The following is a 14,430-nucleotide window of genomic DNA, read 5'->3' as shown; positions in this document are numbered from 1 at the left end:
GGGATTCCTACAATTCTCTACCCTGCACCAAACCTCATCATCATCATCATGACTAGCATCGCAATACCCTCAACCCTTTGATATTTCCTGAACATTTATGATGACCAAGAAATATCAATTAACTTTTATAAAGAGAAATTTACTAAGTTGTTTAACAAGAATAGAAACACAAACATTCCCCAAAACCAGGGGCATATTTTCCCTTATACACTCCCATGGTCCTTAGGAAGAATGAGCTCAAACTTAAAGTGCCTAAATTGCAAGAATCATTGGATTTCTTGAGATGAAAAATTGTTGATGAGACCATTGCAGTACTTAAATTTTCATGTTGATTCATGTTATTTATTACATTACTACTAGCCTGTGTTATATTGCTATGTGCTTATGTAAATTATGTGTAATGCCTCCCATATTGATGGATTTATGTATACCATGTATATCTGTTACAAAGTTCTGGCCCATATTGATGGATTTATGTGTACCTGTTTCAAGTGAGCCCCTTCAGAAACCTGCTAATCTGATTTGATTTCCTATTTTCTTTGGTGTTTTCATCTCCCTTCCTGAGATGTCAGGGAAGGCAGCATCCTTCCTACTACTGAATTTACTTCCAGACACAGCATAACCAAAAGACAAATTGCTCCCTTCAATAAAGGATACAACATTATGGATATCTGGTCAATCAGGGCTGGGCTAGAGCAATCAGATAACTCCTCAAGGCTTACTTTTCCAAGTTCACCTGTTAGACTTCTAATGATTCCTCTAATCTTTTGAAGCTCCAGATGCATTGATTAGAAGCTGCCTCTTCTTCTACCTGGAGGCTTATTTAATAGCATTCTTTTTACCTTAAAATTACCTGGGAGAGAGAAATCAAGTTTCTCTAATGGGAACTATTTGTATGCACTTTTAGTTATAGCCCAGTCATTTAAAATGGCTTTTTTCTATCACATAGTAAGTAGACAGGAAATAGTCAAAGAATATCTATCTATCTATTCCTGCTCTGAGAGGTAGGGCTCTTCCATTACACGTTGTAATGCACTCCTTGAATCAAGATTCCCAAATTTCTCACCAGAACTTTTAGCTGGCAGAGCACATCTCACATGTTCTGAAGACATTGGCCAATCTCCCATTAAAAAATAAATATATATGTACATATATGATATGCTATACTAAATAACATGTAAAATACATATTATATATACATATACCTCTGTGTGTGTGCGTGTGTGTGCGTGTGCATGTGTGTGTGTGTGTGTGTGTGTGTGTGCAACTAGCCACAGGAGATCTTCCCTTGCATGTTCTACTCCATCAGGTGTAGCTGAACTCCTATCATCATCAATTATATGACTAAGGAAAAATATCTCAGATACTGGCAAGTTGTCCAAGTGGATCTATGATATCCATTAGATATTGCCTCCACTTAACAGTTAGTCTAGGTCTATTTCAACCATTATCAGTGAATAAGAAAAAGCTGATACTGTTCATATGACTGTTTCCCTTCACCATCTTCACTCTGCCTGAGGGAAATGACAGGGTCAGTCTTGTGCTTTAAGAATATCACTTCAACAACTATCTCTGGGCCAGGACTTAAATAGGATCAAATTTTAAAATGCAGGGAGCCTTCATGTAGCAGGAAACACACTAAAAGCCAATTTTGGAAAGAAAAACAAGAATTAGTTGAAAAAGGATACATGATTAAAAGAACACTATTTAGCTCCTTCTTGAAGAATCTACACAATAACTGGCCTCCAAACATTTGCCTGAGATTATCAAGAAGAGTGAAATGAAATTTACTGACTCTTCAGATGGATTTTGTTTCTTGGCTAGCAAGGAAGCAAATTGATCTCCCAGTTCTCTAAAAGGACCATTGCAATCTATGTAAAATGGATGTGGCTCTTATCGTAGCCCCCTGGAAGAGGAAGAAATGGAGAGGGAAGGGACTGGAGACTGAAAGATCAAATATCTAATATAATAGACCATTAAAAAATAATAGCCACATGGTCAGCTCTATCCATATACCTAAGGACATGTTTCATACTAAAAGTTCTCTAGGTAGTAGAGCTACTTTAACTTTTGGGAAGAAAGATTCTATATAAAAGTACTAAATATATAGCTTTCTTTTATATTTCAACCAGTATTTAACAAATGCTCAGGGAGGACCAGCACCTCGGGTGTGAGGGCTTGTGAGGCCTTTTTGGAACTCTGTCAACCTTTAGTGTCTACTTTTCACCCTGGACAAGTCACTTAACTCCAATTTCCTCCCTGCCCCCCCAGTTAATATGTGATCCTAGGAAAGATACTTAACCTTTATGTACTCTAGCCTACACTCTAGTATTCACTTTCCAATTCATAAATAGTTTTAGTAGAGGAAATTTTGACAGATTTTTTGAGTATGACTATATCTTTGCCAAGCTGTGATTTAGCTAAAAGCAATGAAACATCCAAAAATTGGCTAGAAAAAGGTGAGGAGAAGGGAAAACAATTAAAAATCAAAAGAAAGAAGGAAACTGGGTAATTAAAAAACTCAAACACCAGCTCTTCAACGTTTAAAAATTGGCAATACCTTAAGGAATACTGCTTGTATAGCAGATGTTCCTATTCATAGCACCTGGAATGGTTAATTCAAAGAATATTCAACTGACAACCTAAATCATATGAAAGCTACTGCTTTCTGATCACTCATGTTGAGCTACCTTTGGTATTGAGATTGAGAATCTCTTTTGAACCTATCTTATCTGGATATTTTTACCAAGATAAGTTTGATAGAGTTTGACTTGGCAGTCATGTAGTCAGAAAGATTTCAGCCTTACGGCTCTTTAAGAGACTGTCATTATGAACTCTACAAGGGCTTCTGCTTTATATCAGAAATACTTCTGATATGTGATCATAGAGAAAACATAAGCTTTTTAAACCTTTTAGATCTATGTGACTTCCAAAGAAGATCTATACTAGAATGAATTTGAATTATTTATCTCCTCTTTACCCCTCTTCCCCATCACTGTTTTTTTCCAGTTTAAAACACCAAGAATAAATTTAGATTTGTTCTGGTATTCATTTAAACCAAACACTACTCAATGTTGGAACTCTTTTTCATTAAATTCAGACTGTCTTTGAAATTGTTTGGCACTTTGGAATTATGCTGCTAGCAAAATCTGTTAACTCTTCCACTGTGCTGTTAAAAGGAAGACTCGTATATTTGGATTTTTTAAAAAAAGTCAAACAAGTAGATCTCATGACATTTTGAAATGTTATTTTGATAAATAAGAATATTTTTGAATATACAATTTTGTTTATCTATTCCTTCCCTATCTGAATCTCTGATTTATCTGAATCATTTTGCTATCAAAGCTAATGAAATATATCTCTATAGACTCTGGAACTTCAAGGAATGATAGAATAGAAATATTGTGTTTAATGAATCCTTAAAGGTCTTGAGTAATTTTCTATAATTAATTATCTCTTACTAAATTGAAAAAAAAAAGCCACACAGTATACTATTAGTCTAGGCTGATGTGGGTTTTCTAGTGATGTTGTCTACCTCACTATTGTCTCTACTCAGAATTTACTATTGGAAATCTCCAACTTAGTTTGCTTAGTATCCACAGATATGGGTAATAGAATCCCCAGTTCTCATACAGAGACACGAGGTAACAAATGTTTATCAGGTTCTTGTTGTTCAATTGTATCTGATTCTTTGCAGCCTTTTGGTCAATTATCTATAGGGTTTGCTTGGCAAAGATATTGGGGAGGCTTACCACTTCCTTTTTCAGTTTTAGGCAGGGGTTAAATGACTTGTCCAGGGTCACACAGCTACCCAAGTATCTGAAGTCATATTTGAACTCAAGAAGATTAGTCTTTCTGACTCCATGCTCACTATCCACTGAGCTAACTGCCCAAAACAGTATATAAATACTGGATATTATATTCCCCCAACCCAAGTTTCTCTTCTATATGCTAAACTTAAAAATTGTCAAATTCCTTCAACCAATCCCTTTGGAGTCCAATCATCATCCTTTTGAGTTTCATTGTTAACTGGTTCCCTTAATCTTCTAATCCAGTGTATCAAACTCAAAGTGACACAGGAGCCACTTATTTATACATAAGGATTCCTGCTTATATTCTATTGACTTACTACTAAAACATAATGTCACCTATGTTTTATTGTCTGAGTACGGCATGTAGCCTTCAGATCGTGTTTGATACCTCTGTTCTAATCCATTGGCCAAGAGACGGTATGTGAGAACTAGGTATAGTTCCTAATGAATATTATAAGACAGAAGAAAAAAATGAACCAAGGCTTGATAAAATACAAAATCCTATGGAATCCCAAAAGAGTGTGGAATGACAAAAATTTCAAAATGGTTAAAAAAAAATGAAATCTATAAGGAATTAGGAATGGCTATATTTCAAAGTTTATAATCTCATGAAGGAATTTTAAAAACTCAAATAACAGACTGAAAGCAATATTTTGATAGCAAAATTATATATAAGAAAATTCAATGGCCTTTCCTAGTTTTCTTTTTTTATTTTCATGGCTTCAGCTGTAAAACAGCTTCACACTTATTTTGTTTAAATGGCAAAGCAATTATAAAACATTTCAATTAAGGCCTATAAATACAAGTGGAATTTTAGTTTGGAGTTCAATTCTGGAAAATTTTGCATCATATTAAAATAATTTAAATGGAGATGTTACTCATTTGAATAACATCAAAGAATCCATATCATTGAAAAATCTATATGACTAATTTCCATAGCTTTATTTTCTGCTTCTCCAAGGTCCATTTGATTTTTACCTATGACTTAAGGTTATAATCACTTGAATGTTTTTGTAAAATATGTTTTTATTAACATCTTCTGTTTCTTACATCATTATAGCTATCCTACTCTGTCTCTACCTTTCTTTTTCACAGACAGTCATCTCAAATAACAAAAAATATTTTTTGAGAAAAAAAATCAGTATGACTAATCAATACATTGAAAATTTGAAAAACATGTACCATATGTAATATCTGTGAACCTTCTACCTTCAGAAAGAGAAGTGAGGAGCGAGGTTAGGAGTGTCATCTCATATCTCTTCATTCAAGTCCTACTTGAGCTTTATAATTTTATTTGTTTTTGATTTTTTGGCATGTAGTTCTTTTCATTTACAAGTTAGTAGTTACTGTGTGTGTGTATATATATATATATATATATATATATTTGGTTCTGCTTACTTGACTGCATCAGTTCATATAATTTCCATGTTTCTCTGTATTTATCACATACATCATTTCTTACAGCACAGTAATCTATTCTGTTCATGAACCAGTATTTAATCATTCCTCAATTGATGGGAATCTACTTTGTTTCCAATTCTTAGCTCTCACAAAAGATGTTGTTATAAATATTTTGGAGTCATGAGTATGAAGTGTTACCTTAAAGTTGTTTTAATTGCATCCTTTATTAGTGATTTGATACATTTTATATAACTAATAAGTTTATTTCTTCTGAAAACTGCCTTTTTTATGTCCTTTGACCATTTACTTTAATGAATTTGTTTCAGTTCCATATATGTGTGTATGAAAAATGAGGCTTCTATCAAAGAAACTCACTATGTAAGTTCTCCCCCAGTTTCCTATTTTTGTTTTAATTTTGGTTGCATTGATATTATTTATACAAAACATAGTTACTTTAATGTAATTAAAATTAAATTAAAATTTACTTCCCATAATCCTTTACATCCTTTGTTTATGAACTTATTTTTAGTATTTTAAAGACTTTTAAAAAATTTTTCTTCTTTTAAGTCATTATTTTTTTCTCTCACTGGTTTTGATTAAACTCTTGTTTCCAAAGATTCTATAGAAATGCCTCTTTTGTTCAATATTCACTTTTTTTTTTAAACCAGTGCTATGACTTAAACTTTCAGGATATGCCATTTTGGGTTTCATCTAAAGATCTTTTTATTTTTGGAATATGTTATTCATTCCACTCCCTTTTATGGATTCTGATGGGTGTTAAGACAGTATATCATTAAAATTTCTTTCCTTTATATTTGAAGGTATCTCTCTTAGATCTTGTAGAATTTGCTTTGCTATAGAATTACTAAATTTAATGACAGTGTGTTTTGAAGTTTTCTAGAGGCAATTTGTGTATTCAGTTGATTCTTTGTTTTCCACATTCAGAAATGTAAGATTTTTTTCATATTATTTCCTGCAAGATGTTTAGGTTTTTCAGTCATGTTTGCCAGGAAGACCTGTGATCTTTATATTGTGATTGTGCATACAACCTTGGCTTCTATATAGATCATTTATTCCTTTAATGTTGTTGGCTTTTGCTTATTTTCTGACAAATTCTCTGTCTCTGATTCAGCATTTTTGTACTGCAGATCTTGTAATCTATGTTTTATTTCTTTAGAGAAATACTTCTTCATATATTCAATTTTTCTAGTCTGTTATTTGAGTTTTTAAAAATTCTTCATGAGATTATAAACTTTGAAATATAGCCATTCCTAATTCCTTCTAGATTTCATTTTCTTTTTGAACCATTTTGAAATTTTTGTCATTCCACACTCTTTTGGGATTCCATAGAATTTTGTATTTTATCAAGTCTTGGTTCATTTTTTCCTGTGTAATTAAGAAGGCTTTGTAATCTCTTTAAGGATTTATTTCTTATTTCCTCCAGTTTTAGGATCCACTTGATTGATTTATCTGTTTGCGTCTGGGTTTTTATTGAATTTTCTTTCTCTTGAAGTTTTTAGTACCTCAGCCCCTTTTCTTTATATTCCATTATCATTCACTTTCTGATTTTTCTCCCCCTTTGCTGTTGTGTAGATCACTAAGGTTAAGTTGCAAGGTTGCCTCAGCATTTTTCAAATTGGGGATTTTAGTTTTCAGTGGGCCTAGGTATCTGCCATTAGTAACCTATGAGAAAGGTAGTAGGGGACAAAAATGATCTTAGTTGGGTTTCAAACCTTTCTTCTCCCTTGGCTTTCTTTCATGCCTGGATTAAGTGTTTGTTATTTGAGTATGGGGCTTTTCAGAAGATCCTTTGGATCGTCTTTCCAGACTTTAATTTTTCTAATCTAGCATATAGTCTGGGAAGTAGGTAGAATCCCTCTCACTCCCAATCATGTTGTAGCTGGGTAAAATCAATGTCAAACAGCTTGGTGCCAGTGAGAGAATGGGCAGAGGCTGAGGTATATGAGGTACTGCAAGTATAAGGGAATCCCAATTTGTAAATCTCCATACGGCATGTGGAGGTGGTGGAGGAGGGACTGAATGAGCAATTGCTTTAAGAATTAACATTCTCCAGTGTTAATTCATAAAGATTTTACTATATGAATGGGGTTATCTATTTTTTCCCCTTTGGATTCAGGAGTAACTGCTCCTAATCTGGTGTATAATTTCTTCTTGGGAGTTTGAAAGAATTAATGGAGTCTGGTGAAAGCTCTAATCAGCCATTTCATTTATCCTGAAATCCAGAACTAATCCATACTTTCTGACTTCAAACATGCCTTATGCCTTTATCCCCTGGAATTAGTCAACACTTTTTTGGGAATCATTTCTACGATGTATCTTACAAATGGTCCTTCAATCTTCACTGGAAGACTTATGGGGGGAGGGAGAGAAATGTATCAGCTCTCAAAGAAGCCCATTGTACTTTTGGATAGCTCTAGTAAGAAAAACTTCCTTCCATCAAGCTGTATGTCACCATTGTCCTTACAATTGTCCTTATTTTGTAATCTTTCTCTAGAATTTGATACTGTTGGACACCCCTCTCTTCATTGTCTCTCATTCCTTGGCTTTCAGTATAACAAAATTTCTTGGATCCAGATTAAGTAAAAATTTTGTCCTGGACCTCTTTTCTTTTCTCACAATATATAACTCTAATCTTATTTAAGAACTTGTCCTACATTTCTATCTGTTTACTGGATGTTTCACTGACATCTCAATATTATATTTAAAGCAGAATTTATCAACTTCTTTCCAAAACTTGTCCTACCTCTCAACTTCGCTATTTCTTTTGATGGGACCACAATTCTCCTAGTCATCCAAATTCAAAGCCACAGAGGGATCTTTGTTTCTTCCTTCTTCCTAACTCTCCTCTCATCTTCACAACATGAATTATCAACTCATTATTATTCTTTAGCAATATTACTTACAACTGGCAACTCGTTGCACACTCAGTGCCACACGTAGGTCAGGTCTTTATTACTTCTTATTTGAACTATTATATAATGGTCTCTCTCTCAACTACTTTTCTTGCCTCTAGTCTTTCTCTAATTCATTCTTCATATTACTGCCAAAGTAATCTTACTAATACACAGATATAATTTCCTTCTCATTCCTTGTGATCTAATTATATTGTTCTCTTTGTTCCACCATACACAGTACTCATTCTTCTGTCTCTGAGACTTTACAATGACTACTCTCCCCCCCCTTCTCCCATTTGTAGAATGTACTTCCTACTTATTTCTCCCTTTTAGAGTCCCGTTCTTTCTTTAATTGTTTTCAGTCGTTTCAGTCATGTCCAACTCTTAGTAACTCCATTTGGGATTTTCTTGGCAAAGATACTGGAGTGATTTGACATTTCCCTCTCTGGCTCATTTTACTGATAAGGCTTTCTTTAAGGAAGAGATTTTTCTATAAGGTGCTGATCAAATATCTTCTAGATGAAGCTTTTTTAGTCTTTAACTTCTATGTATGCATGTGAGTGTGAGTGTATATGTGTGCATTTGTAATATATTTATTCTCTCTCCCATCCCAAGATCATTGCAAATAGGGATTGTTTTATTTATTGTTCTTGTATCCTCAGCACCTAGCACAGTTCCTGGCACAATATGTGGCAATACTTTTATTTTTTTAAATTCAATTCATTTTTTAAAAATAGTTATAACTTTTTATTGACAGAACCCATGCCTGGGTAATTTTTTACAACATTATCCCTTGCACTCACTTCTGTTCTGATTTTTCCTCTCCCTCCCTCCACCCCTTCCCCCAGATGGCAAGCAGTCCTATACATGTTAAATATGTCACAATATATCCTAGATACAATATATGTTTGCAGAACCAAACAGTTCTCTTGTTGCACAGGAAGAATTGGATTCAGAAGGTAAAAATAACCCGGGAAGAAAAAAACAAACATGCAAGCAGTTTACATTCATTTCCCAGTGTTCTTTCTTTGGGTGTAGCTGTTTCTGTCCATCATTGATCAATTGAAACTGAGTTAGATCTTCTCTTTGTCAAAGAAACTGTGGCAATACTTTTAGACTGTTCACAAGCCTTCAGTGGCTTTCTATTGCCAACAAGCATTCCAATTCAATACTAATGCTAATGTAGCAGAAAAAAGAATTGGGTTTGGTGTCAAAGGACCTAAGTTCAAATTTTGATCCTGTCACATATTCTCTGAGTATTAGGGGTAAATCACTTAACATGTCTGTACCTCAGTTTCCTTATTTTTAAAACAATGGCAATAGATTAGACGATCTTTTAAGTTTTCTTTCAAAGGATCTATGATCTAAACTGCTTAGCATTCAAGTTCCTCCAAAATCCAAAATCTGATTCAGCCTACTTTTCTGAACTCATTGTTCCCCAAAGCATCTTGCTTTCTCTTATCTTCAGGCCTTTCATGTGCTATTGTGTATAGTGGATATTATGATCTTGCTTATACCTACAAAAATCTTATTCTTCCGTTAAGGCCCATCTCAGGTACAACTTTCTCAGTGAAGATTTTCCCAATTCCCCCAATAAGAAGAGGAAGTTTCCTTCTCAAATCTCTTATGGCATTCATTGACCTTGTCTATATGCCCTATATTCTATTTGGTATAGTAGGTATTTTGAATATTTCTCAACCCACTCCCCCAGGCATTAGGTGGCACAGTTGTTAAAATGTAATGGCCTCAAGCACTTATTGAGTGAACCTGGGTAAGTCACTTAAGCCTATTTGCCTAGTTCCTCATCTATAAAATGAGTTGGAGAAAAATGACAAATCTCTCCTTTGCCAAGAAAACCCCATATGGGGTTATGGAGGTTCATGACTGAAGTGACTCAAGAGTAAACAACTCATCCCATCCCTAGTAAAATGTAAGCTTCTTGAAGGATATACTTTATCTCATTTTATATCCTTTTGCACAATACCTTGCACATGATGAGGAACTAAGATTTTTTTGTTTAATCAATTCAACTATAGTAGAAAGTAGCTAGTAGAATGATGTTATGGAATTCATTTCATAGCAAGCTTATTTTGAAGAACTAAATATATTTTATCTAGAAAAAGAGTTGAATGATAAGGTAATTATCTTTATGTGTACTAGTAGACTGGACAATAAATCCAATTGTTATGAGCATAATATTTATGCCTTTGTCTTTTCCATATCAGAGAAGTAAATATCCTTTTGTAAAAACTAATTGATGGCTTTCAAGTATTTGAAAAAGGCAAGATGGTGGAGTTAAAAGAAGCATACTTTGGGCTTTCCTTCACAAATTCCTCTTGATGTAGAAAAGCCTGATAGGGAAATCCAAAAGAGCCATGGTGAATTCTTTGTACAGCCCAGTTTGTCATAAAGAGACTGAGGCCTGCTGATACTGGGGACAGGATTGGGAGAGGAATACACAGTGCAAGTTTCCAACTCAAGAGGACATCGAAGACTCTTGCTGGGGTATCCCTAGACCCATATTAGGGTACTGCAATATGGACAGATTTCAACTGGCAGCTTTATAGCCACTATTCAGTCCAGGATTGATTCAAGGCAGAGTGAGAAGGGGAACATTTATAAGGCAATGGCATTCCTGATCAGTGAAACCTTGAGTTATGTACCAAAAAATGAGAAAGTTCAGAAATCAATAGTGATGTGGCTCAGACCTCAGGTATAAAGTAGACTCTCACTTCTAGCACCTGACCTAGTTTATATAAGAATAAGGAGGGTAGGAATCCCAGGCCAAAGAGTTGATTGTTTTGGTTTTGATGGCTTAGAAAGAAGGTAAATTACAAATGTTTTCTCTTCTGGCCTGAAAATTCTGAGGGATTTCCTCTCCCAAATATCTTTGAGTCACCTTTTGTCTTAACTCTTAACCAGCCCTAAGATATTGAATGAGAAAGGCCTTTAGAAAGGCCAAAGCCACCCACTGCATCTGGACCATCCCCAGTCATCTTGACCTTTGTCTTGCTCCTAGACTTTGATGACTCTAGTGGAGAAATCAAAGCAAAGATCTTTCCAATTCACAAACAAGTCAAAACACAATTGTCTCAATGTCATTGGTCTTGTTCCATAATGGAGGACAAACAACTATCATTGATCTCTTAATCACCAAATCTACCTGTTAAACTCCATCTCTTAGATCAGTTCCCTAAATTTTCTTGATATAAGGCCATGCTGCAGTTTTTTCCACCTCCAACGAAGAGATTCAGCAATTCTGGAACAACTCTGTTTCTCAACATATCAACATATTTATCAGATATCATCATTCCCTTAATGGGCACAAGATTTCTAAGACTACTAGAAGTACAAATTCCAGTTAAGTGATTTGCCCAGGGTCACATAGCCAGGAAGTGTTAACTGTCTGAGGTCAGATTTGAATTCAGGTCCTCCTGACTTAGGACTGGTGCTCTATCCACTACACCAACTAGCTGCCCCACATACTGCCTTTCTTAATGTAGCAGAACATCTATCAAACTGTGCATACCCTGGGCTGTAGAAAGAATTCACCATGGCTCTTTTGGATTTCCCTATCAGGATTTTCTACATATGCTCTCCCCCAAAGTGAGGGTAAATATCAATTGTTTCTGTTTTGGCCAGAAATCCTGAGGATCTTCCTCTCTCAAATTGATTTTTAAAAAATTAGGTAAAAGAGGCCGTTCTTTGCCTCATTTTAACCTAGCCTTAATTACTGAAAGGGTATTGCCTCAGCCAAACTGATACCTGGGGCAGACCTTAACTTAAAAAGGCCAAGGTCTTAGGGGCAGCTAGGTGGGTAGTGGATAAAGCACCAGTCCTGAAGTCAGGAGGACCTGAGTTCAAGTTCGACCTCAGGCACTTAATGCTTCCTCGCTGTGTGACCCTGGGCAAGTCACTTAATCTCATTGGCCTCAGGAAAAAAAAAATCCAAGGTCTCTCACTACATCTGGGGCCATCCCTGTCAATTCTGATCAGTATCTAGTCATTGAATTCAGATGGCTTCAGAGGAGAAAGTGAGAGGCTGGGGACTTTGCATAGTCATTCTCACTTAAATCCAATTCACTTGCAAGTCATGGCAATCTCCCATTCCTTTATTTTTACCCTGGTTCTCTCCTATGTCTGGATCCACTCTCTTTACCAGCGCCACGTAGAATTCCATTCTTACAGGAAGCTGGTCAGGCCCCAGCTTGTGTGGGGAACTTATTCCTGATTCCCCACCTGCTAGTGCCCTTCCACCCAAACTGCTTTATAAGTTACCGTTTTGCATTTATGTGCTTTATATTTTGATACTTTAACAGATATCCTTGTCTCCATAAGCATATAAGCTTTTAAAACTTATTCTTATTTGTATACCTGGGATATAGCACCGTTTAAATAGTAATTAAAATAATAAATAGTAAATAAAATAATTATTAATAATGATAGCTAGTAGATACTACAATTAAATACACATAGAAAGCATTTGTGGTATGATTTTAAACATTAACATTTTTAAAAATGGTATTTCTTTAAATTCCTAAATCCTTTTTTAAAAAGTGCTTATTAAATTTAAAAAAAAATTATCAATGCCAGTGTAGAGAAAAGGGAAGAAGGATAAAATCAGTTCTAGAAAATGACAAAAGGCTTTTGTACCCCGATCGCAACCTGCTCAGGGGGTCAACCCCACAACGGTCGAGACTCAGTATGGTAGCAGAGCAACAAACTTGGTAGTTGCCCCCTTAGACAGTATCACATTCCGCCTCTTTAAGGTCTGGTTTTCTTATTGGCCTCTGGAATGGTCACGCTCTCCCCCGCCCCGCTTCTCCTCACGCCAATCTTCATTTTCTCCAATCGGGTTGTGCCTTTTCCCCTTCGCTCTGCCTCCTGCTTTCACCTCTGCTTTCCCATTTGTCCCCGGAGCCATTCGTCCCGCCCTCCTCTAGCCTCCGCTTTCCTTTTCCTCAGTAGCCGTATCGGATGCTCGTGACGTCATCCGCGTAGTGAAGGTTTGTGGCGGGGTTTGCTGCGTTTGAACAGCTTCCGTCCTGAACCGGAAACCTGTTGGTGGACTCAATCCAAGGCACGACGGGCGGGAAGGTGAGCTGTGGTGCTGTTCTCGCGGTCTCCCGTGAGTCGCGGGTGGACCCGTTGCCCGTGTCAACTTCGCTTCTTGTTCTGGAATTCCCGGAGCTTCAGGGCGGAACAATCCACAGTGAGACATTCTCACACTATCAGGCAGTGCTGTTACGGGTGTGATTGTGAGGTAAATAGGGCGTACCTCAGCCCGCGCTGTTGTGTTCGGCGTTGTAGACACTCAAAGCCCAACATTCAGACTCTAGGAACCCCGAAGACCGGGGCCAGAGAAGCCTTGCCAGAACCCTTAGGGGAAAAACTCCCAAGCCTCCTCCTTCCAACCCTGGATGGTTTTCGTCTTTTGCTCCCCAGTGTCCATTCTTATGATTAGTCACTAACCTTTATTTTGAATGGCCATATCTTAGGCTAGGATCTCTGGTTTCTCACCTTGACCGTGGCATTTAACTGCCACGTGAGCTGGTCTAGAATGAAGGTGTCCAGGCTTGCGTCACTCATAAGCCTCGTGACCTCCCAGGACGTGTAGTCAAACCTTTTAACAAATTTGGAAATTGAGTCTCCACCACGGTGAAGTAACTCGGTGAAGGTTACACAAATAGTAAATATTTATTTCTAGGGCTTTATGGAAATGCATGGAAGGAAAGTAATCTCTTACCAAAATATCGTGGTGCACGATCAGTTAATTAATGATTAAAATCTTGCAATTTCATCAGTGATTGGATAGTTGGTTTGGAGGAATAGGCATAGATGTGATTATCAAAATCATCAGAAAGATGTAGGAATAGTTTCTGTGTCGAGATCCAGATTAAAAGAATTTGGAATGGTGGGCTGCGGTTAAGATGAAATAGACCCAATTGTAACATGTTGCATTTTTTAAAAACATTGATTGTTTAAATACAGGTTAGAAGGAGACTGGTAATACATAGGAAAAGTAACCAGGCTCAGTATGAGTTTCCAGCTAATAGAACTACTGTAATTTTAAAACCAGGATGGAAGTGCACTATCCAGAGATGATAATTTCATTGTACTTTGTCCTGGATAGTCAAAATTTGAAGTCTAGTGTACAGTTCTGGACAAGCATTTTAGAGGAGATATTTAGAAGTTGGGTTATATCTTGACAAGATATGAAATCAAACTAAGTCCATTGGAAGGAACTGGAGAAGAGAAGATAAAATTTGGAGGGAGTGCATTAGTCTTTAGAAATTTGAATG

At 36.2% G+C, this 14,430-nt stretch overlaps 1 protein-coding gene across 2 annotated transcripts in view; it reads left to right on the top strand.

Moving 5' to 3' along the window:
* The first annotated feature begins 13,134 nt into the window (after positions 1 to 13,134).
* Positions 13,135 to 14,430, top strand: part of SRBD1 (S1 RNA binding domain 1) — a 301,555-nt gene continuing 300,259 nt past the window's right edge. Inside the window, exon 1 of one of the 2 annotated variants that reach the window (XM_051975202.1) lies at positions 13,135 to 13,225. The gene's annotated coding sequence lies outside the window, so the exon portion shown is untranslated. Of the gene's footprint in view, positions 13,392 to 14,430 lie in introns of both variants that reach the window. The other variant, XM_051975201.1, reaches the window with a different exon arrangement.

Source organism: Antechinus flavipes, chromosome 2 (assembly GCF_016432865.1).
Source record: "Antechinus flavipes isolate AdamAnt ecotype Samford, QLD, Australia chromosome 2, AdamAnt_v2, whole genome shotgun sequence".
In the NCBI taxonomy this organism is placed as follows: Eukaryota; Metazoa; Chordata; class Mammalia; order Dasyuromorphia; family Dasyuridae; genus Antechinus; species Antechinus flavipes.
Note: the sequence above shows the minus strand (reverse complement) of the source record. Positions and strands in the feature narration are given on the sequence as shown.